This window comes from Balaenoptera musculus, chromosome 2 (assembly GCF_009873245.2).
Source record: "Balaenoptera musculus isolate JJ_BM4_2016_0621 chromosome 2, mBalMus1.pri.v3, whole genome shotgun sequence".
In the NCBI taxonomy this organism is placed as follows: domain Eukaryota; kingdom Metazoa; phylum Chordata; class Mammalia; order Artiodactyla; family Balaenopteridae; genus Balaenoptera; species Balaenoptera musculus.
Window position 1 is genome coordinate 49,616,755 of NC_045786.1, and position 25,283 is coordinate 49,642,037.

Here is a 25,283-nt window from a genome sequence, read left to right on the forward strand (position 1 = left end):
AGGTAGAAAGCGGGGTGTGGGTTTTAGCTCCGGTAACAGTGAGCGACCTTCTGGCCTGAGCGGGATCCATGCAAAAGAGTGTTAAGCTGGCAGGTGGGAAGGCAAGATGGATTCAGATGTGCAGAAAGTGGGTGCAGGAAATTCACTCAGGATGCTAGAAATCCTGGGGTCGGATGAGGGTGGAACAAATGGAAAGGTGAACTTTTAAGTAGAAAGGAAGTGGCAGGATTTGGTGCCTGATGACAGATTTCAAGGTTTTGAGCTGAGGCCAGTATATCACTGGTAGAGTCCAGAAGGCAGGCTGGCTTTGAAGAAGCAAGGCATGTGGTGTTTCACAGGCTGAGTGTGAGGTGATGGGAGGCTTTCCCAATGCATGAGTCTGGTGGATATGGGAGACACGGGGCAAAAAAAAAAGAAAAAAAAAACTCAGGTGAAAGGCAGGTCCAGGCAGAATGCACCTTGCAGCATGTTAGATAAAGCCATGAAGGTGATGAGCTCCCAGGGACTCTCACCCAGGCAGAAAGGAGGAAGACAGGAACATTGCTCCAAAAGCTCGGAGGAGGGTCCAGGAGTCAGTAGTGATTCCATATGGGAGTGAGGCTGGAGCTGAGCCCAAAGGGTGGGTCAGCTTTGCTGAAGGGAGGGGAAAGGACATTCCAGGCCAGGACACAGTGGGGACAAGCGAACAAACAAGACTTCAAAGGACGGGCTACCTGCCCCTGTTGTCTCAGTATTGAAAAACCACCTTTAACATATTTTATGATAGACATCTGATTAGTCAATTAGTTACAACTCTATGGAACTGCCCCTTAACTTCAATTATACTTTGCTTTTCATACTCAGTCATTTTCATAAATAAATTATTTTCCAATAAAATACAAGGTACATAGAGAAAAGCGAGGGCATCAGATTTCACCAAAACACTGTGGTCCAAACACAGCAGTGGTCAATTCTGGTCCATCCGAGACGATCTGGTCTCTGGCATTGGTGCATTGAAAATGTTTCAAGTCGATGAATACCAACATTAGAGTCACCCACTTTCAAGGTCATAATTGCTGCATATAAAAAGACGTAGAATCACAGACTGTCCCCAAACAGTAGGCGCTCTCGTGGCCTGCCTCTCCCGGGAACCAAGAACTACAGTGTTCTCCTGCTTCTATTTAGAGCATCATGAATGCTAAATAGAAATGTGAAAAATTATCCCACAAAATGAAGCAAAGTAGACATTACCCCCCCATAGACCCACACCCCAGAGCGGTTCACCACTTAATTTTGGCTTGCAAATACGTTCTTAAACGTGGACTTGTTGTTTGCCATCTGTAACCCCCAAGCAGCCTAAATATATATTTGTGTAACACCTTGATACAGGGGGAAAAGAACTCAAGTTATTTTTTAAGGTAATAGCAGCTATTGCTGTGGAAAAGTCATGGAGCAATTCCATCAAATCAGTGCTACGGTTACTTAGCATCACATAATCTCAGACATGGATAATGCCAGAGATGTGGAGGGAACTGATCTCAGGAACAACAGGGAATCTAGCAAAAATAGTCTTCTCGGGACTTCCCTGGTGGTGCAATGGTTAAGAATCCGCCTGCCAATGCAGGGGACACGGGTTCGAGCCCTGGTCTGGGAAGATCCCACATGCCACGGAGCAACTAAGCCCGTGCGCCACAACTACTGAGCCTGCGCTCTAGAGCCCGCGAGCCACAACTACTGAGCCCGTGTGCCACGACTACTGAAGCCGGAGCACCTAGAGCCCGTGCTCCGCAACAGGAGAAGCCACTGCAATGAGAAGCCTGTGCACCGCAACAAAGAGTGGTCCCCACTCGCCACAACTAGAGAAAGTCTGTGTGCAGCAACGAAGACCCAACGCAGACAAATAAATAATAAAATAAATATATATTAAAATAAAAATAGTCTTCTCTTACTAAACACATCAAATGTGGTTAAAAAAATTTCTTTGAGCTGGACTTGCTGGTAAAATGACTTGTTTGAATACAAGCCTGAATTGTAGATTATGTTCAAATTAATGAAGTTTTTCTACTGGTAAGGACTTATAACAAGAAGGACTTATAATAACAAGGCGCAGTATCCTAAGAAGCCCTCAGGAACTTGTTTCACTGAATAAGAATAATGTGCAATTAGGCCAACAATTGTAACTAAGTGTTTCTGAGGGCTTGAAAGTAGTTGCTCTCAAGTAGTTCAAATATCATCAAGTTCATATAAAGGACTGTATGGCATTTAACTGAATTGGTCAACTTTGTCATGCACTGTGATATTAAGATGAGCAAATGTACTAAATAGCACATAGTAGGCCTTCCCTAGGTTAAAAAAAGAAAACTTCAAAATAGAAAAAAAAAATTCTCAGTAAATACATTAGGACGAATATGAATTAAGAAATACTCACTTCAGGATTCCTTTGAATAGTAGGTCCCATTCATGCCTGTAAGTGTTTCTTTGCAAATTATAAATTACTTCGCAGAGGAGGTGGGGTACAGAGACCACCCGGCCAGCAGGGGCACAGGAACTGAACATCAATGTGATTAGATGGGTTTCGGAAAGTGTGTGTGCTCTGTCCAAAACGGATCAACTACCCTTGTTCTCCCCAACGTTTCCAGAGGCCATTCTGTCTCCCTGTTAGAATCCAACGAGTCAGAAGTACAAGATGTCAGGTACAGGTGAGTCATTTCGCCCATCCTGTCTCCCAGCCCACCCCGTGGAAGGGACCCAACCAAGGTGCCGTGTCTAACATGACTGGGTGAGAGGGCTCTTTTTAGGATTCTGGCTGAAGCCTGACTCCCTGGGAGTCAAAGGAAAGTTCCCAACAGCCTCTCTTGAGGCTGAAGGAAGGACTGTGAAAATTTTAGGCCAAGCATCTAGAGTGCTGGGAGGAACATGAGAACTCACTCCTTTCTAAGTCAATAAAGAGTCAAACTGGCCAGTCTAATTCATGCGAGAGGGACCACTCTAAAGGGTACATTTATGCAGCGTGGAATGCTCTGGGTGACATGTCTCCTGACTGCCTTTCTTTCTCAGAGCATCCCCCGCTCCACACCTGCAACCTCTGCCACCAAACTTTGGAGGCCAATTTACCACCAGTAGGGAAAACTTGATACCTGGCTGATGCATCAGCTTTCAGCAGGAGAGATGGGGATGGGAGGAAAAATTTCTTTTCAAGCCTCCCTCTCCACTGTGGAATGCCACAACGAGAACCTCTTTTTCCTTCTGATTGTTGCTAGCAGTTTAAATGACCACATTTAATCAGCTAAGCGAGCGTTGGTTTAAAAGGCCATTTACGAAAGGAGGAGTAAATGGCCTTTTAAACCAATTCACACTACCTTCAAGTGCCCAGTTCACCAAGTCAGAGGGTTTCCTCCAACTCTCCTCATAAGCATTAGAGTGACACCTAGTCCAGCAGTTTTCCCATAACTGCTTCCTCTTCAGTTCATTAAGGATGTTAACAGCACTTAAATGCAACAAAGCAATCTAGACTAGGGGTCTGAACGGAATTGTGTCCTGAGGTATATATTCAGACACCCACTGCCATGTATTCTACATGTTTTCCAAGAGCTATTCGCTCTCAAACTCCTGAACACAGGTATGAAAATGCCAACGTGAGACTCTACTGTCATGTTCACTTGTTATTTCTTCTTTTTTCTTAGGCAGGGATGGGGGGTGGGTGGTGCTTGCAGACTGAACATTTTTAGCCAATCAGCTTCTATAACAGATAATGGTTTATTCTCAGTACTAAATTCAAATCTTAGTAACATAGCAATTGCATTTTAAAATAAACTATCTCCTTGTTCTTTCTTCTAAGGAGAGTGATTAGTGTGATATAAAGAGAGAGTAATCGTAGGCAGCTGTTTGGCCTCCCATTATAAACCCCATAGACACGTCATAGTGAGCAAGCTGCTCCGGGCGTGGTTCTCAAGGTTTTATTGCCTATTCAGGTGCTCCAGCACTTTCAAGATATCCTTGTCAGCAACAAAATAGAGCACTTCCTTCTATCTTTATCACATAGGTTGCCAGACAACTACACAGAGCTAGAGTGGGGAATGTTACAGTAAACACTTCCCTAAAATGGTTATATGTGTCACTGATAAACAATAGAAAATTTAAAAGAGATACAATTGTACTCCTGGAAACTTAAATCTTCCTCCCACCGAGGCCTAAGAACTTAAGATCTTCATATACCTGGCAGAGAAGAAGGAAAACAAATTCCCCAAAAAGTCTATAGATTTATAGTCTAAATGTCTTCCTCTAGAATGTTTAATACACTTAAGCTTTAGTCATTCCGTACACTCTGAAAATACTCCTCGGTGATAAATTACAGTAGTTGCATCTTTCATTGCAGCTCACATAAATATCATTTTGCTTTCAGGAAACCAGTTATAGAAGAGTAAATCATTTTTACATTGCTTTCCAAAAATCTTTAAGTTGCAACATGGATAGTACGTAGAATCACAAGAAAAATACAGCTTACCTATTCTATTATTCTTCTACATTTAGCAAGTTAAATCCCTGAAGGAAATGTACAGTTGGGCTGGTTTTAAAATACTCAGCTAATTTCAGTGTATGTACACAAGTAACGGACGAAATAAATATTTATTGAACTTCTGCAACATGCAGGTGTCCGGACGTGGGAGAAGGATTGGGGATCTCCATGTTTCCAGGAGTCCATCACTATCAAAACGACCAGTGCTTTATGGGCACTTAACACACCGGGCACTGCCAGAAGCACTCTACACACACAGGCCACACCATTTCATCCCCACAACATCCCTGAGAGGTAGAGATGATCATTCTACTTGAAAGATATGGAAAGTGACGGTGAGGGCCACAAAGGTCACAGAGCTGATTAACACCAGGGGATCCACCGGGCTCCCAAATCCAGGGAGTTGACCGTTATGACGTCCTCCAGGTTATACCAAGTTTGTGAAGTTAAAGAAAAAAACAGCTCAGTGCATGATCAAGTCTTAGGGGAGGGACTGAAAATTACAACTTAGGGAAAAAATAGACCTTAGTTAGGGAGTGATGGTCAAGGAAAGAATGAGGGAAGGAAGTCCAATCACGTGGGAGAAAGCATGAATGGAGGATTGAGGGTGGGAGACATCTTAGCAGGAATTTCCGGAAAGCTGAAAAAAATAAGCCTAGGCATGGAGCAGGGAGAGCTAAGTCTAGCAGTTAGGACTTCACATCAGAGACAATAGGGAGCCTTTATGAATAATTTTGAGTGGGCGAGTGCCTTAACCAAAGCAGTGCTTTAGCTAAAACAGTTTGGCTACTTTACAGGATGGATCGGCGGGGAGGAAAGGCTGATGGTGAGGGCTCTAACCAGGAGACCACATTAGGGGAGAGGCAGGGGGACCAAAAGAGGGAGGGAAATGGGGGGCATCTGCTAAAAGAATGAAGGAGAGGAACAGAGAGGACAATTCCTTCCAAGTCCTGCCTAATTATGATGAGCCACTTGATACACATGGGAAAGTAAGAAGAGACAGGTGGGTGTGCACACAGGCGGTGAACTTGCTCTTTCCTACCTGGGGAGAAGCAGCGCCACCTGGGTGGCACAGACTACTGCGCTCTCCTGTTACCTCCGCTCTCCTGTTACCTCCGCTAGTTAGTTCCATCTGAACACAACAAACATATTTTCGGTGAGAAAGACTGTTCTCATTTCAGTTTTGTTTGAACCACATCATTCACAAAAGACTGAATGATAAAAGATCAGTACAGTCCTCTTGCTTGATTTTAAGATGTCTAGTCTCTTCTCTGAGAATATGCTTGAAAGTAGTAGTTCAACCAAGTTGCTTTTGTTTTTTTGTCATGGTTGTTATGTTTTTTTAAACCAGGGTGGTCCAAGTGAGAAGCATGTCCTTGGAGAGTTTTAACTATTAGGTCACAAACAGAAAATTGTGGAGGCTGTGCACAATCTCCCATGCTAATGAAACCAAGAGGTTATTGCTCTAAGCTCAGGAAAAGTAATGTTAGCTTAAAGCCCCAGGGGTCTGTCACCTGGAAAGGTGCCACAAGGCTCACAGACCAGCCCTGCTCAGCTCCCAAAGGTCAACTGGAATCAAAGCTGACCCTATCCCAGTTCTCACTCAATAAGAAATGATTTTGGCCATATCGGTAGGGCAAAAACAGAAAATAAGCTTTGAATTAGTCTTGATGCTTTGTGAGAGCCTGCTATCTTGCTAAGATGGAAGCTCCATGGGAGGGGGAAGGGTAAGCTGGGACGAAGTGAGAGAGTGGCATGGACATATATACGCTACCAAATGTAAAATAGATAGCTAGTGGGAAGCAGCTGCATAGCACAGGGAGATCAGCTCGGTGCTTTGTGACCACCTAGAGGGGTGGGATAGGGAGGGTGGGAGGGAGACGCAAGAGGGAGGAGATATGGGGATATACGTATATGTATAGCTGATTCACTTTGTTATAAAGCAGAAACTAACACACTATTGTAAAGCAATTATACTCCAATAAAGATGTTAAAAAAAAAAAAAAAAGATGGAAGCTCCATGAACTGCTCAGCCTGGCTTAGTAACTGCTCTGCCTCTGTTCTTTGGAAGAGTCTGCTGCTGACCGGAGGCATGGGGGCAGGGAGGGGGTCTGAAGCCCTTACTCTTGTGTGATGGGCATTTGAAGTCGCTGCCAGGCACGTGATGCCAACTGTTCCAATTGGCTCCTGGTGACATCACTTTGTTATTCAACTTTGTATTTCAGCTTCCCCCTTGTCGGGGACTTCAGGACCTCACCAGGCCAAGTCATTTAGAAGAGAAAGAGAGAGGAAGAAGCATGTCTTATGGAGTCATGAAGTGTCAAACATCCTATGTTTAACCTCACCCAGTTTATAACAGAACTGGTGAGATGAAGGTTTCAAATAGCACAACCACCGTGTTAAGACTTTCCTCCTGGCACAAGGAGGGGGATGGGAAGAGGAGCAAAGGTTGCTGCTGAGCCCTGAATGAGTTAAATCGGATCAACTTAAATAAAAATCCTGACAGTTTGTTTTCAAGCAGGAAAACTGTAAAATGGAAACCACATGCAATCCTGTGCTGGAGCCGCATTTAAATCATTCACACGTCAAAAACTCAGAGAATGTTTCTAATTTAGTCAAACACTACCTCTCTTTCTCCACAATAAGTCATCTTAATTTATTTCACCTAACTCTACTGTTTTTGTGTTAACAATGTGACCACCAGAAGTTGGAACAACTCCTTTCTGATTTGGAAAATAAAGCAGTTTGTTCTGTTTTTTTCCATCTTCTATACAGTGGGTGACCACACAAGTCCCAAAACAGTACAGAGAGTTCAAGGATCTGGTGCAACATTATTAACTTTTTATGTTCAACTCAAAGCAAAACGCTTCCTTTTAGGATAATGTGTTTAAAAAAAAATTAACAGGCTTTACAAACCCAAACCAATGAGAAGCCCAATGACTCACCAGCTTCCAATACCCACAGGTCAAAATGCATTTTAAATTTTAAGTTAGGCTCACTGGGCTCTTGTAAGACAGGAACTCCTATCACTCTAGAACTTGATCATCGTGTGGGAAATGTAGCCACATTAACCAAACATACAAAGGCCTCAAGACTAAAACATGCATATGACCCCAATCTTGTACTTACTTGCTCCCTGCCGGAAACATCACCAAGAGATGCGTGAACACACTCAGGAGAACTTGGCCCTGGCCTGCAGGCCAGGGGTAGGACCAAGCCCCATACTCCATCACTGCCCTGGGCGCAAATCTCAGGAAGGAAGGCAGGGCCTCAGGAAGGGTTTCTCTCTCAGGGCCGTCTTTGCTGTGGAACACTCACTATAGAAAACTATTTGAGGGTGGCTCAACTGCTTTACAACAGTTCTTGCAGAGATGAAGGGAATTTTCCACCTTTCTGAAGGCCTGACATCTTTTTTTTTTTTTAATCTGTTTTATTTATTTATTTTTGGCTGTGTTGGGTCTTTGTTGCTGCACCCGGGCTTTCTCTAGTTGCGGCGAGCGGGAGCTACTCTTTGTTGTGGTGCGCAGACTTCTCATTGCGGTGACTTCTCTTGTTGTGGAGCATGGGCTCTAGGTGCATGGGCTTCAGTAGTTGTGGCTCATGGGCTCTAGAGCACGGGCTTCAGTACTTGTGGCGCACGGGCTTAGTTGCTCCGCAGCATGTGGGATCTTCCCGGACCAGGGCTCGAACCCGTGTCCCCTGCATTGGCAGGTGGATTCTTAACCACTGTGCCACCAGGGAAGCCCTCTCTTTTTTGTGATTGCACTGATCTGCTCTACCCAGACTTTCTTGTCAATTATTACTTATCATTTATAGAGTAGTTCATATTAGCAACATACTCTGCAAATATTTTTAGCACTTCATACACCCTTTGTAGGTTCATGACTACCTGTGGTGGGGAAGGGAACTGAGTTGGTCTGGAGTTGGAATTCAGAAGCCACTGTGAATGTAAACCTGTGTGTGTGTGTGTGTGTGTGTGTGTGTGTGTGTGTGTGTGCACGTGAGCACATCTCTCCATGTGCTAGGCCAGTAACTAATTCCCTTCCACCCTATGACACTTCAAATCTTGGCCTATTGGTCCCAGGCATCCTATTCCTAAAGTTCCTTGCAGATATCAAAGCAAGCAAATTTAGTAGTTTGAGACTGAGTTTCATGAATAAATCAGTAGCACTCCCATCACTAACGAAGGTCAGAGAGCTACATCTCATTTCTCTGCCTTGGCTTCATCATCTGTGGAAAAGAAGTCATACTAGGTGTCAAAATATTTGAGGCATCTTAGAGTACTATGCACATCTAGCACCTACCTTACCCATAACTCAATTAGCTAGCAAGCCACCCTTTCCCCTTCCACTCCCTTCCAAAATGGTTACATATCCAAAATCCAGCAAGGAAGGGGCCATGATGACTATGTATTCACGATTCTGTTTTATTCATCTAAATTCATGGTCTACTGAACATTAACTTGCATATACTTTTAGCAAAATTAAATATTTAAGTTCTAAGCCTATAGTAGATCAGAAGCAGCCAATTTTAGGGAGTAAGGCTGGAGGCAGTGATAAAATCAGTTAGAACAAAAGCAACATGAAGAACGCAAAAAAAAGGCAGCTATACAAAAGCCAACACAGATCTCAAAAACCAGGCACTCATAGGCCATTTACACAGTGCAGTGCTTCTCACACCAAAAGTTGTCAAGCACACTCTTGGGGGCTTGAGAGTTTCCCTTAATAATTTTCATTTTGTTTGTTTTCATTTTGAGTATGATCTATTTTTCTAACTTCTAGTTCATCTATTTAACCTTCTTAGAATTTAGTGCTGCAATTTTAGCATCAGCATTTACATCAAAAACACACTGGAAGCAGACTGTGTTATTCTAGTTGTTGTACACCAAGAGGAAGAGAAAAGGTGCATTTAATATACGAACACGTGTTTACATACCCATGTAAAGACCAAATTATGTCATGGTGCTGTGTGTGAACTGAGGCTCTTCAATACTTAAAAAGAAAAGCTACCTGAAATGCCAAAGGGAGGCATCCCACAACTCAAAGGTACTCATGCCTTTGAGGTCAGTTATTTATTCACATTCTAAGTGCTGATTTGGTTTCAGCAAAGTATCACCATGTCACGAAACTGATGTTTGGGTTTGAATTTTGGGGTCTTATCTGCATCTAATGTGTACATTTATTTAACTTATAGCTATAAAAAAGATCCAGAATCATAAGACATTTATGCCTAGTTTAATGATTGTAGTATTTAGGTATCTCTATAGCAGAGTAATTTATAAATAACACTGAATATCTTTTACCTTTAAAGGGGGTCTCAATTGCCACAGATGAAAAACTCTACTCTGCCCACCTGGGAACTTCACTTTATTATCTCATCAGAGAATGAAGCTACTTTCACAGTGATGACCTTGCGTACTGAGAAAAGTGAGATTATGTTCATTATATTCTCTTCAATGCAAGCACTTAAAAATGTCCTTCAGAGATATTTCCTTTAAAAATAATTATTTTAATTGTGTTGCTTAAAAAGGATGACTCTTTCACTACCCAGGTAACTCAGTTATTAATTATATAATTAAAACTTTTCTTCATATTCTTGGAACGTTCTGCTGTTTAGGACATACTTCTGTGATATGAAGGTACCCGTGTATATGTCTTTTGATGAGCAGAGAGTAAAGCTAAATCTATACATATATGGAAATGGCTTCAGCAAGTCCCTAGTTAAACAGGGCCAAACTGAAATATCAGCTAGGGGTACGGAACTCATTATCTGTGAGGGAGTGTTGATGAGCCTCAGCCACACGCTGAACAGCATAAAAATCAGGGAATTGAATCTCTGGATCGACGGCATTGAGAGAATTTTACAGTAAATACCCAAATATCAACCACATGGATTCTACATTTTATTCTACATGTTTTATTACGTATCCATCCATGTTATTTTTATGATGCTTTTCAAAATAAACTGCAGCCATCAGTATATATCCCCCTAACACTTCAAAAGGCATATCATTAAGTAGGGTTTAGTATGGTTTCATTTTTTAAATTTTTAAGGTACATTCACATGCAGTGTAACGCATAAATGTTAAGTATATATTTGCTGATTTTTCCCAAATCCATACACTTGTGTAACCCAAACCCTTTTCAAAATTTAGAACATTGCAATCATGCCAGAAAGTTTCCTCATGCCCCTTCCCAGTCATTCCCTACCCCAACTCTCAGATGTAACTACTGTTCTGATTATTTTGCCTCACAGATTAAATTTTTCTATTCTAAAACTTCACATAAATGAAATCACGCAAAGCATAATGCCTCTTTCACTCAGCATGTTCTTGAGATTAATTCATGTTGCCTGTATCAGTGGTTCATTCCTTTTTATTGCTGAGTATTCTCTTGTATGAATATGTCAGTTTGTTTTTTCCATTTTCCTGTTGGTGGACACCTGGGCTGTTTCCACTTTTTTTTTTTTTTTTTTTTTTTTTTGCTGTTATGAATAAAGCTGCTATGAACATTCTTATACAAAAAAAAAAAAAAAATTCTCTCAGTGTGGTCTGTGGACCCCTGGGGGTTCTGCAGCCCTTTTGCCCAGGTCTGGGAAGGCGGGGAGCAGGGGGTATGAGATTAACCAATTTTCATAACACTGCGAAGATATTACTTGCCTTTTTCACTCGCACCGTCTCACGAGTGTACAGTGGACTTTTTCAGTGTGTGATACTGATAGCAGATTGAATGCGGAAAGAGATATCAGAACCCAAATGAATTCTATTATGCCAGACATTAAAGAGATTTTGAAACACATCACCTCTCTCCTCACTACTTTGATGGCGGGGGATAAGGTCCCCCCCCCCACAAAAATATGTTTACAGGTAATGGGTTTATTATTTTTTAGATGATTAATAAATATTTTTCACCTATTCAATATTACTTTTTCATATGGTAAACATCAATAGATATAACTCACATAAACAAAAGCTCTTTGGGGTTCTCTCAATAATATTTAACCAGGTAAAGGAGTCCCAAGACTACAGAGTTTGAAAACCCTTAGATCATTTCATCCTTCCTACAAGGGCAGCAACAGTAGATGATCCCAAATGCTGCCTTCATCCCTGACTGCTGAACCCCACACTCCGATATCCAGCTCCCTCTTAGCTCTTCCCCTGGATGTCTAAGAGGCATTTCAGACTCAGCAAATGCAAAACAGAGCTCCTGCTCCTTCTACACGCTTCCCAAACAGACCTGCTCCTCCCCCACTCCCCTTCCAGCTCAGGAACCAACACCTCCATCCCCTGTTCTATCCAAGCCAAGAAGTCTCTGTTATCTTTATTTTTCTCCCTCCATTCTTCATATTCTATACATTTCACAAATCCCCAGATATTCCTAGATCAATTCACTATCAGTTGCTATCACTCTGACCCCGAGGTGATCAGGGGACAATTTTGCCCCACCCCACTGACCCCCATCCCCTTCCCAGGCACATCTGGCAATTGACTGTCATAGGGAGGGAGTGCTGGTATCTAGTAGGTATAGACTAGGGATGCTGCGGAACTCGCCACAATGCACAGGACGGCCCCCCAGCCAAGACTTATCTGACCCCAAATGTCACTAATCCCAACGCTGACACCCAGCTTAGTCCAAGCCACCTGTATCTCTCCACTGGGTTATCCCAATAGCTTCCTCACTGGTCTTACTGCCCCTCCCCCGGCTCTGGTCCATTCTCCACACAGCAGCCAGAGTGATTGTTATAAGATATAAATCAGAGCGTGTGTGTTTCTAACCCACCACTGGCTCCCTGCTGCAGGTCAAGTTAAGTTGTCACTCTTGCCACAGCCTACGGGCCCCACCTGCTCTGGCTCCTGCCTACCACTCTGGTCCATCTCATAACTCAGTGCTATGGACTCATTGTACGAGTGTCCCCCACCCCCATTACTATGTGGATGCCCTAACCCCTGCGTGACTGTATTGGAGTGGCCTTTGAGAAGGTAATTAGGGTTAAACGAGGTCATCAGGGTAAGGGCCTGATACAACAGGATTAGTGTCCTTATAAGCAACACCAGACCTCCCTCTGCCATGTGTGAACACAGTGAGCAGGCAGCCATCTACAAGACAGGAGAGATCCTTCCCCAGCACCCAAACATGCCGGCACCCTGATCTCAGACTTCCAGCCTCCAGAAGTGTGAGAAATAAATCGCTCTAGTTTAAGCCACCTAGGCGCTGGTATTTTGGTATCACAGCCCAAGCTGTTTAACACACCGTTTCTTTCCTCTGCCAAGTTCCAGCCTCCTGGGCACCAGTCTGCATCTGCTTCACGGCTTTTTGTTCTTGCTCTTCCCCCTTAACGTCCCACGGCTGACCCCTGGCAACCACCTTCTCAGAGAGGCTCCCCTGACTCCTCAGCCTAACACAGTACCGCCCCACCCCCAACCCAGTAGAAACCTATTCCATCTCATTCGCTGCTATATTGGGACAGGACACAGAGTAGAGGCTAAGTATCAGTTAAATCGATAAGTAAGTGAATGGACCTGACTTTGCAGGTTTCAAACTTAAACTGGGCATTTCCAGCCACTCTCTGAGCCTGGCCCACTCCCACCTCCCAAAGAAAGTCATCGTGTTTGTGCCAATCTCAGAGTCCTCTGGGGACCAAGTGGGACAGGAAAGAATAATTAATGGTAATATCTACAGTGAGTAGTTATTCATATTTGTTCACTCCGGGGAGCATCAAGTCTCAATGTTATGTTAAAGCACAGGCCTGGGGAAAAAAAGCACCCAGGCCCAAGGAGATGCAAAGTTAGTCCCCAGTGTTTGTTATCTGCAGCCATGGAGTGAGGAAGGATATGTGTCACTTCAGTAAGGCTCACACGCAACTTCTCAAGGGCCCAGGCTTGAGCTGCCCCAGAAACCTAAGGCAACTCGTGGAGGCCAAAGAGGAAGGGGAAGGCAGATGGGGAGAGACCCGCCAACCAGGATCGACGTCTGTTCTTTCTACCATACTCCATACACACAGGTGTTTCTGAATTACTGGATCTTTGAAAAGGGCGGTCTGCACACAAATGCAGTATGAAGAATGATGATTCTAAAGGAAAATGTATAATGGAACAGTAAACACACAAACTCCTGATGGCCTGCTATGGGCAAGGTACCAATCAGCTCTTGGAGTTATTGGTCGGAATTTCAGGGAGAGTCCTGAGGGCTGGGCGCTCAAATCACAGACGGTCAGGGAAATCAGTGAAAGACCCCTGATTAGGGTCAGGGAAGCTTCAGAGGGAGAAGGGCATGATGAACGCCACAGGAGAGAAAGGCAGATGTTTCAGAGGGGAGATGAAGTGGGCACAGGCAGGAGGGCTGTAATTGTTAGAACATGAATTCCAATCGGAGAGGACTGGGCATGTGGGCTGGGGGGTCAGAAAGAGCGTCTCAAGCAATGCCCGTTGTGCAGGAGTGTGGGACACCCCTTTGCAGGAGGGGAGAGCAGCCAGCTTCGGGATGCACACTGAGGGTGAGTGGTGATGCTGCAAACATGTTCTCGTTTTCACTAACATTTAGTTAAGAATCAACACAACAGGTCCAGACTTCAGCCAGCGTGGAGGGAGTGTGGGCAATAGTACAAGAAAGCATCAAAAAGTCAGAGGGACCGGAAGGCTCAAAGGGAACAGAGCTGCCTCCCATCAGCCTTACGTAGGGGAAGGTGAACCCTCCTCTCATTCCTGTGACCAAAGCTGGGGATGCTTTGAATTTCACTGCCCCAACACGTGGGATCACATAACACTCTCTCCTACACACTGAGAGATCCAGAATGGATGGCACAAGAGGTGAGTCTCCCTCCCTCCCACTTCCCCACACACCCAACCTCTTCCAAAAACATCAAATCTTTTCTTCCGTAAATAATTGCAATAGGATGCCGTAGCTTTTCCCAAACAAACAATAGCTGGATTGTGCCCTGTTTGCCATGGGCCCAGCCCAGCGCACACAAAGGCCTGCTTTCACGGGCTGGGCCTCTCTCTGCTGCAGAAGGATGGGTATGATTCCCCCTCCTCATTTATTCAGCAACTTCACTGCAGTGATTCCTTTAGGAAAGGAAGAGGCTGTTACCAGGAGGAAAAGGAACAGCACCCATTAAAGACAATGGCCATTGTTCCCCAGGTTTTCCCTTGCCTTTGACTTCATCCAGAAAGCTCTCCTTTCACCAGAAGAGAGCTGTTTGCTCTAAAATTCCAATCACACAATTTTATGCTGGTGATTTCTTTTAAACTTTCTATGAAATGTCATCCATGATCTTAAAGTGTAATAAGCTGAAACTTTCAAAATGTTCCTGTTTTTATATCTTATATCTTCATACTCTTTGGGAATTAAATAGACTTTAAGTGAGCGCCTATATTTTTGTACTAATTCCTATTCCTGGTTTAAAAAAAAGTGTGAACTAAAGAATAAAACTCATTACTTTATAGGTGTTGCTTGAAAAATATATCATTTGTGTTTAAAAATATAAAGCATTATGATTCCCTTTCAGAATTTAAGTTTGATTTCCCCCACAGGTACAAGAAAGTGCCTCAGCCAGAATGCCCTTATTTACCAGTTAGAATATTTCCACTAAGAAAGCTTAAAAATCATCTTTCTATTTCCAGTAATTCAGAATGGCCACTCTCCCAGTCTGAGCCACTGACATTTGACACAAAGAGGTTTCTTCTCCTCCTATTTTAATGGTCTTTCTCCTACTCACCTCTTTCACTCTCCCAATTTAGATGAAATGGAGTTTCAAATGGCCAAGATACTAATAAACCCTCTGAAAGCCATCTGGAGAGCTTATACATTTTTGTTTTTCAAACCATGTCAACAAACCATATAAGGCTACAGCAATCAATGCGACATCGGGGCAGAAAAAGGACCTTTAGCTGCATGGTAAAGTGTTCTTCTGAAGGGATTTATCATTCATGCCAGTAACTTAAACTAAAATGTATTTTAAAGTTTAATCTTGGTTTCTCGATAGGACCTAGTGAGGCGAGCAGTCCACAATCATGTGCTTCATTTGTTATGAGGCTCAAGTAGGAGACTCCAGTTTATTCAGCATTGCACCGACTTTGCTTATCTCACGATTGACAAAACACTTGAGAGATGCTTTCCCATTTGCCTGGGCTTCAGCACTGAAAGTAAAAAACCTCGACTATGCCAGACCAGAGTCTATTACGGACCTTTTCCCATTGGATGGAGCTAGGTTGTCAAAACTCATTGTGATTTTCCACACATGGAGTCATAATGATGGAGCTGGGTTGGGTATCTCCAACCTACTTCACCAGAAGAGGAAATTCTCGGTACTCAGGCTCTGCTACACCTTTTCTCCAGTCTCAGTGCTCAGACATAAGGAATTGATGGGTCCACTCTGCATCCAGTAAATTGCCCTAATCTTTATCCATTTCTCAGCATATGACAATCTCAACATGTTTTATAATGGTGGGTTTATTGTTACTCACGTATGGTGAGACCAGCAGATCAGGAGACGACTGCCACCGAAAAGACAGCTTGTTACCTGCAGTTCCCAAGAGGAGTGCTGCACCAGGCCGCACAGAGCCACACAGGGAAGCACCAGGTCGGTCAGGAGGCAGAGGGAAACATGAACAAGGGCTTTAATTGTGGCTTCTGCAGGAAGGAATGGGTGAGGCAGGGTAAGCAGGCTTAGTATTGGCTGGAGTTGAATACTGCAGTGGGCTCTGGGGTGTAGGGGCTGTCCCTAGTTGGCTGGTACCTGGCCCTGGGGTGAGGAGGGCAGATGGATAATGGACCTGAGTGTGAGAGCCCTATACGGGAGCTGGAAGGACGGAGGAGGGCATGGGCTCTGGATTGCTTAGTTTACACATGAAAGGTGTACTCACTTACTGTCTCTAGATATTAACTAGTTCTGGGAGGGACAGTCTCTCCAGAGTGAGCAAGGCCTCAAGATATCAAAGCACCAGAATCACAGAACACAAAAAGGCATGATTAATAGAGAAAGGTAGCACAGTCAATTAAGTCAAAACTTTCATGGCCCCAGGTAGTAACCTTCGTTCAAGTCAAAGAGGACGATGAGAACATCTGAAGAGGAGCTCCCCATTCATCAGCACTGCCAGCAAAGCCACTTAAACCACTGCTTTTCAGCTGAAGATTAGAACAGCATAAGAGAAAGGAAGTGGGTCTATGGACTTAAGATAATGGGCTGATGGTCGCTTGCCAACAGTAGTACATTTCATGACACTTGTGAAGGCAGTTCATCTGGAGTCAAGTACACGGGGATGATCCAGGGGTAAGCCCAAGGACAAGGCCTCAAAGAGGGACCTGGACAACATACATACGAAATTCAAAGATAAAGTTGAGAGCGAGGGCAAATAGATAAAACAGGATACAAAAAGATCAGGTTGGAAAGAGGGTCCAAATCTTATACAACAAAGTTTAAAAAGTTCTATGAAAAATAACAACAATGTAAGCATAATACACTGGTGACGTGGCTAACAGCTGAAAGGGTCAGAGAGTCCAAGGTGCTTTGCTGGCCCATGTCAATGAGTTCCAAAAAGATGACACGGTCTTCAGCTGCATCCCAGGGGCCATGGCATCCAAAATAAGGCTAGTCAACAGTCTGGGTCTGATATCTATTGGCTACAACCCTCAAATATGGCATTTTAATTCTCCGGGACATGGTTTAGAGGGTTGTTAAACTAGAATTTATCAAATGGACTAAAGAACAGGTAAAGGAACAGGAAATGTTGAATCCGGAGAAGGAAATATTCAGAGGGTACAGAATAGCTGTCCTCACATATTCAAAAGGGCAACTATCTTGAAGGGATATTTGACTTATTTTTTATGGTTCATAAGATACAAATAGAACCAACACAAAGGAACCAGGTTATAAGGAAGTAGGGTTTTGTTTGTTTCTAAAAAGGAAGAATCTTCTAGCGTTCTTAAGTTGTCTGAAAATGAAACAAGTTGCCTCATAAGATGAAGAGGTTCTTGGACATGGAGGTGTCCAAGGAGAGACTAGTTAATCCTCTACCAAATACACTGGTGTTCAGTAAACTTTTTCTGTAAAGAGACTCGAAAGCCGTGCTGTTTGTGTCACAACTCCTTAGCTCTGCCATCGTAGCAAGAAAGCAGCCACAGAGGTAAGCAAAGGAGTATGAATGTGTTCCAATAAAACTTCATTTACAAAAACAGGTATGATGGGCTTGCTTTGGTGGCATGGGCTATCGTTTTTCAAACCTTGAGTCAAACTTAAGAAAATTATTTGGAATCTTTGATTTATAAGAGAATTGCTCACTTATAAATAAGATATAAAGGGATGGCCATATACATACATAAAATGTTCAATAAGTATTGCTCTTCTCAAGATTAATTTATCCCATAAGACTAAAATAAAACATTTTAACTTTCGTCTTTAAATGGCAGAGTACTGGTTTGGGGGTGAGGTGGGGAATCTTATCTAAAATATGTCACACTGTAATTCGGCAATAGTTAGGTTCTAACACATCAGATTGATATAATGCAGATACTAAGCAAACAGCACAGCCACTGACCACTAGAAAGCAGAGAGCAGGGCGCTGGTCAGGTTACTCAAAGACGCAAGGAAAAAACTGCCCCCCACCCCCTATGTCTTCCACCATAAAGTTCCATACCCTGGGCCCCATTTTCTAAGGTTGGCCTTCACTCAAACCATAAAACTGACTTTCATGACCTCTCCTGACCTCTTTATTGCTTAGTTCACCCAAAATCCCCAAGGTGAGGACTGGTTTGGATCCCCCTCAGGATGGAGCACACCTACAGAGCTCCTGCCAAGCCCTGTGTTAGTCCTGGATGTCCCAGTCTTCTCCCACCTAGACCCCACAGTAGGGGTAGTGGGTTCTCATTACATTAACAAAACACAACACAGGGAACACAATTTTAGCAACAAAGATGGAGGATGGGAAACCCATTGGAACCATTTCCCTCCAAAGCAGTTGAGTCCACTGCAGACACTCCCCGAGGGCTGTGTGGACACGTCTGGCTGTCACGGCAGAGCCCTTATGCAGCACTTTATGTGGGAAAATGGAACCGACCAACGTTTTCTTTAAGTATTCCTCAAAACCAAATGAGTCTTCTCTGGGGTTGAATCCAGAAACTCTGAGACTATGTGCACAGGATTTATAATCTGGTGTCTATGCAGCAGAGTTATAAAAACACAGAATGGAGAAAAAATGGCAGTTTAAGAGCCTGCTAATTCACTGTCAGTTCACTGCGGTGGTTCACATCTCTTGGCTGGCAGGCAGGCAGCACTCCCAACGCCCGGAGCCTTGGTGCTGGGCAAGCCTCTCGAACCGGCAGGACCTGGGAGGCATGGAGCTCACGCTGACAGCTCTTCTCCGGGATCTACCTGAGCATGAGCCAGCACTTCCAGCTCCTGACCCTGAGGTGGTGGAGTCCAATCTCAGTTGCTCTGGAAAAGACTAACCCAAGTTTACAACAGGAGGTCGGTAAGCCTCCCAGCACCCTGAAGTGCCGCTAGCCGTGCCCCGAATCCCTGTGCCACCCTGAGGCTGCCTCCAGTACGTGCCCGGGCAGAGTCAGGGTCAGGGCTCCGTGGAATGTCAAAGGGGCTCAGCCAGAACCTTGGGACATGTGCCCTGCTCAGAGTTTCATTATCCACACCAGAGCAACCCTGCAGTCACCTCACCTAGCACCTGGAGGGCCTGGAACCTTCAGGATAGGTCCGCATCTAAAAACCCGCTAATCTTAACTGTCTGATAGGAATCTTTCAAGAACATACTTCCCCTATCCCTGCACAGACTCTAAGTGAAGTTCATGTCATATTCATCATCATGACTCCAGTACAAAAACCCATAAGGGCCTATAGTGTTCTCAGTGGATGGATATTAAACTCACCTGCCTCTTAAGTTCCCATGTGTTGTTGGCAACACAGGTATACACAGTAGTCCTGGAGGGCTAAATAGTCATTCCTATAACCACTGTTCTTTCATTGCAAAACTGCTGCATTGGCAATATTAAAAATCAAAGTGAAATAATTCTTCATAATTTATCCCACAGCTGGAAACATGTTTGAGGGAGATAAACATATTGACGAGGAAAATGGAAATCTTTCAACTTCAGGTTTCAGAATTAATGAAAGGCTATTTAGTTGTAGTTATCTAATTTGGTGCTAACTGATATCCCAATACCTTATTATTATTTTTAAATTCTTTCTAATATTAATAGCTCTTACACCAACAAATGTGACTTTCCCTTGGGTTCATCTAAGCTCCTCGTGGGGATACCCAACATCACTCTGTCCCATGCCATGCTGTCACAAATGCCTGTCCTGAACAACATGTATTTGGTGTTTTTGTATCACAACTTATTTACCACACAAAAGTGACACCTCAACCATCAAAAAGGAATGTTCATTGGAGCTGCTCTTAGAGAATTTTCCAATTACAAGACAATATCTATAACAAAAACTTGTAGATCAAACATTCTGACTAAATTTACAAATAATGACTCTGCAAGGAACATTACTATTTTCATACAGCTGCTGTTGTTTCCTCTGAACGTACACTGTGTGAAACATAGAGGCTTTCTTTTGTTTGACAGAAAATCCTAACTGCTGGATGAAAGAAAAAAAAGCCAGGGGACAGTGCATGCATTAATGACTGGTGATGTTGACAAAAGTGACGATGGCTTACACTTCCATGGACAGTGTTCTACTGTGGTCCAGGAACCACTGTAAAGTCCTAATGGTCATTGGTTCACTTAAACCTCACAAACCCTCGAGGGGGTACCACTGTTCATGCCATCTTACAGAGGGGGAAACAGAGGCACAGGTGTCACAGCCAGTAAGCAACAGAGCCAGGGTGGAACCCCATCTGGCAGCAGTTGATGGCTTTAGCTCCTACCCTTTCTCTGAGCATACATCCACATCTGAAACTATGCCGGGAATCTAAATTTAACAAGCTCCATACAACCAAAATGCCTCAGACAGCACAAAGGAGTACATTTCTTGTACAAGTACAAGTACATGTTGCATAAGGAAAGTCTCTAGAAAGCTGCCTAGACCATATATGGTTCGGGGAGGCAAAGGGAAGCTCCAAGGGACAAAGAATCCATCACACTATGTGGTTCCTCTGTTAACACATCCAGGATGCAGCCTCCCTACTTGGGAGAATCTAAGCTTTATGATTAGTATGTTTTTAGCTGTTAAAAATGTGAAACTACCTCCAACTTATTTGAATCTATAAAAATCCCACCATGCTACAACGAACAAAGCATCGTATTGAGGAGCTGTGAGCCAGGCACAGGGGGATGATCTGAGAGGGCTGGGGATGAGCAAGGCAGCTCTGACTTCAATGCCCACGGAACACGTCATATCAGAACTTACGAAACTTTCAACTGGCATGATATTAACTGTCGTGTCAGGTTTAGGGCCAGTTGTACCCTAAAACACTTATGTCAATATTTTGTGGATGCCTGATGTTGGTAAATACACAACCTTGTCTATCACTTACTAACACCAGAGAATGGACTTTTCCAGGCACAGGACCACTCCTGGCTTTCAGCACATGTCCACAAGAAGGACTAAGGCAAGAGACATCCTTAGCTTTTCTTCTCTCAATGCTGAAAAAACACTGTGAAAGAATTCCCATAGGAGTTCTGGTAACACCTATTAGAAGGTGTTTATTTAATATATATTCCCACACATGCCTATTATAGAGAGAGGCTCCTATTATTCAACCAGAATTTTAAAAAAAAATTTGTTTTTAGCTCTTATCAAGAAAAAATGAAGGGAAGGGAGGGGCAGAACTTTCAGCTGGGAGATACTAGCACAGGCGCTGCAAGATGGGCTGGGCCCACACTGGCCTCACAGTGTCAGTGTGGCACACGGAGCTGAGCCCACTTCAAGGGGGCTTAGCAGATGGACAAGGCATTGCGGTTACATTCTTACCTTCTTAGACAGCTGCACGCCTCTGACAGAAGCATCATTCATTTGCTCCCAGCTCTTCCTCCTGCACCCCGTCTCCCACTTTCTTGCCAGGCTAGCCCCAGACTTTCCAAACATAAGAAGGAAGAGGAGAGGGGATGGGGGGAGAGAGACTGCATTTTGTCCTGAGGTGCTCGCGGACTAGCTGTACAAGTGGAGTGACAACCACAGGAAGGAGGCCTCCTTGGAGAGTTCCCAGAGCTGCTGCTGCACTCAAGAAACAGCTGGTCAGGGGCAGCAGGGAGGCCTTCTTCCCTGGAGCCCAGAGGTGAGGAGGGGGGTTGGTGGGAGGGGGCAGGAAGGGCTGACAAGAGGACATGTGACGACTTTTACTGTACCTCTCTCTGATACATAAGACAGTCCTGGACCGTTGGCCTACTCCTGGGCCTCACCAAAATCACTGTGCCGACCCATCCCGGCCCTCCCCACAATGTTCCTAAGTAGCTCACCGAAAGCACAGAAAAGATTAAGACAAAGACAGACTCTAACAGAAACTTGAAACCGGTAAGGAACCAGAGACTGGACGGGAACGTGTGTGGGTCCACGTTGATTCTGGCCCTTTGCAGACACACATCTGCACCTGCCTCCTGCCCGGTCCCCTAACAAATTCTGTCCAATACTCACCCTGCAGAAGGGCCGTGGGAAGTGCATGCCCAGTGCTTTCCTAGTTCAAAGGACCAAAAATGCACTTGTCTTCCCTAACAAGCTGACAAAACTATTAGAAATGGTTTTGGTCGTAAAGCCCACCAATCAGAAAGAAAAGGGTATTTGAGTCCTTTATGTTAGCTAACAAAAAATAATTTATGATAATAACTTATCAGAGATACTTTAGGGTTTTAGAGGTTCTTTTAAGGGCCACAGTTAAAGGTTTTATTGGTTAAGCAAGACAAGAAAAACAAATCCTTCTTCCTGACCCTCCTGGAGTTATCACAGGTCACCACTTACAGGGCAACTAAGAGAGACAAGAGGGGCTGCATTTCAGGGGTGCTGGAGGTGAGGGTGGGCAGATGCAAAGTGCCTTGAATCACCCACACACACAAAGATACCATATAAACACACCGACACCTTCTGGAAAGGATGAGCACAAAAGCACATTAACATGCTGCCTGCCATTTGGAAGACTGGTCTTGTTGCTCTGCCCAAACATAGGGTCTATGAGTGCCTGCTTCGGGGAAAACAATCCTCGAGGAATATTAGCCTTGTAAAAAATGAGAAACATTCCACCCAAAGTGAGTATCAGCTTTGGAAGGGGGTGGGGAACAAGACCTATCCAAATTTCTTCTACTTTTCACTTGCTTGCCAACTCTGGCAGCAGAAAGTTTAAACAAGAGTATCCTCAAATGCAATTTCCCTGTACCTTAGATACTCCACTAATACCCCAGGATTTTGAATCATGCATCATCTAAATGCAAACCTTAAATATAAAACCACCCCCAAAGAAAATGTCCTTGAATATGGTGATGATTTCAAACTCTGGTGAATAATTATCCTGGATTTCTTACCTGCAAGGATCTCCCATTTTTGTTTATCCTCTCCAGTTCACTGTATCTTCAAACAAATGGATTAGCGAGTATTTTCTGAGTGGCTATGACTCAGAAAATACTCTTAGCACTCTCCTTCCCAACTCACAGTCACAATACTGTGTGTGCACAGTCCACCACCCCGTAACCTCCCCTTCAGGGTCTCCCCCTGTATTACTTACCTTGCAGTGCAGGCTTCATCCTCCACAGTCTCGAAGCTAAATCAAGAAGCCAACTACTACCCTTCTTTCAAGAAGAAAAGGCATGTGTTTATTTCTTCCCTTTCACTTGTGCCTCCTAAATCCTTTGCCTTAGTCCCAAACCAGCCCTTGGGATACTGGCAACATGTAACACCATTCAGAAGAGGAAGATCACCCTGTAAAAATGGCACGATAATGCCTCAAACAGACATTTCACGGCATTCTAGAACTACAGAGAAAAGATTTTTTTATTCCTCTAAATAAATAATAACATAATAAATATATAAAACAGGCTACTCATTACCTCAGTGTTCGTACATCCCATCCAGCTATTATACATGAGCACTACTTGGTTAACCCATGACTATGGAACATAAATACATTCCTGAGGTCTGTACATTTTTAATTACCTTCAAGTTACTGAACCAGCTTAAGGGAAAAAAGAGAAAGCAGCAGTAGGAAACCACTTTTTCATTGTGTTTCAAGCCAGGTACAATTAAAAAAATCATTAGTTCAGTGTCAGCCTAAAGTAGAAACAAACAATTACCAATAGAACATTACATATTACATTTACTTTTCATTTCAAGTAGCACAGTTCTTGTCTGGGAAAACATAAAGAGCTATGTGTAAAAAAAATATAAGATAAACGAACCAAAAATTCTTAGGGGATCTGACTCGCTGAAGACCATGAACATGAGAGAGAAAAATATAGCGATATAAACAGAAGTGGCTCAAAATCTAAAATCATTAAATAAAAATCTTTCCCATTTGGAGTTCATAGCCGAGTATGTGTTTGTATGAGTACGTGTTTAATGCTCCATGGACCTGATGAACAGAATTCTAGTATCTCAACCACGAAACACTTGGAACCCGATGCCAACATAAAAGCAAAGCAAAAGTCCTCTGAGCTTCAGGGAAAATCATTTATAAATATTCACAGTTATCTACTTTACCGAGAGATAGATAGACTAAGATCAGAATTCGCAATCCCTGCATACAGGGAGAATACACCAAATGCATAAAATATAAACATGCATAGATGTCCAAGGCCATTTAATTTAAGGAAAAGTTGGAGCCCCACATAGTAACAGATTCTGAGGCACCAGGTTTCACAATAGTGCCCTGGGATGCCAAGAAAATGATCCACATTAAAGACAGCAAAGTGCTGTTAATCAACAACAATTAAAGAGAAAAATGTAAGTATCTTGCACTCTGAGAAGGGAGCTTTGATTACTTGGGAAATCAACTCAAGCAAAAAACTTCTGTTCCAGTGAGGCCAGACAAATACAATGCATACAGAAGATGTCTGCATGTAGACAAGACCATGGCTATGATGGGATCCATTCTTTCAATGTGAATTTGTCTAGTCTTTCCAGGAGGTAAGTTCAAAGCCTGTATACACTTTGCTCCCCAAAGTTGCTGCTGGTCAAAACATCTGAGACGCTTCTTGAATTTGACAATTCTGGCTTCCTTGACCTCACCGGTGCAATCCTCCACCCCCAAGACAAAACCCAAAACATTCCTCAGTCCTGCTTTATCTCCCCTCTTCCATTTTTCTACCCATCTTTCAGAAGGAGGAGGCCACAGTCCCTGCCTCTGCTGACAACTTAACCACTGGGCCATCCAGGGTGTGCTCCTTCAACTAAAATGGTTTTGCTGCCAGTGGCACAGTCATCCACTATAATACCTCAATCTCCTAAATAAGGAAATACCCCCTTTGGAAGTGTTTTGCTCCCTCTCCTTCTATGGCAGTTCTCTCTTGTTCCTTCTTTTGTTTCTTGTTGCAATCCTTCTCCATCCCTTCTCCTTCCTTAAGTCCTGAAGTCCTCCAAGGGCCTAGCCTGTGAACTTAAGTGACCTACCACTGTTAGTAGCAAGGCTCAGGCCAGAATCACATCTTAGAACCAGCCAGCCATGCCCTGGGTCAGCTTACCCCAACTTTTTTCTAATCGGGACCCCAACTGAACTTCAAAGCCAAAGCCATCGCTGTACCCAGAGCTGGCCCATGCAGTGTGCCTTTAATTCAGACCCTCAGGACGTGGACACAGTGACATCATGTTGGCTGCTGGCCAAAAAGAGAAACTGGACAATTAGGACCCAAGACTA

General features: G+C 43.7%; 1 protein-coding gene across 3 annotated transcripts in view; it reads right to left on the reverse strand.

Moving 5' to 3' along the window:
• IGF1R (insulin like growth factor 1 receptor) overlaps positions 1-25,283 on the reverse strand; it is a 307,831-nt gene that overhangs the window by 116,556 nt on the left and 165,992 nt on the right. The window lies entirely within an intron of this gene.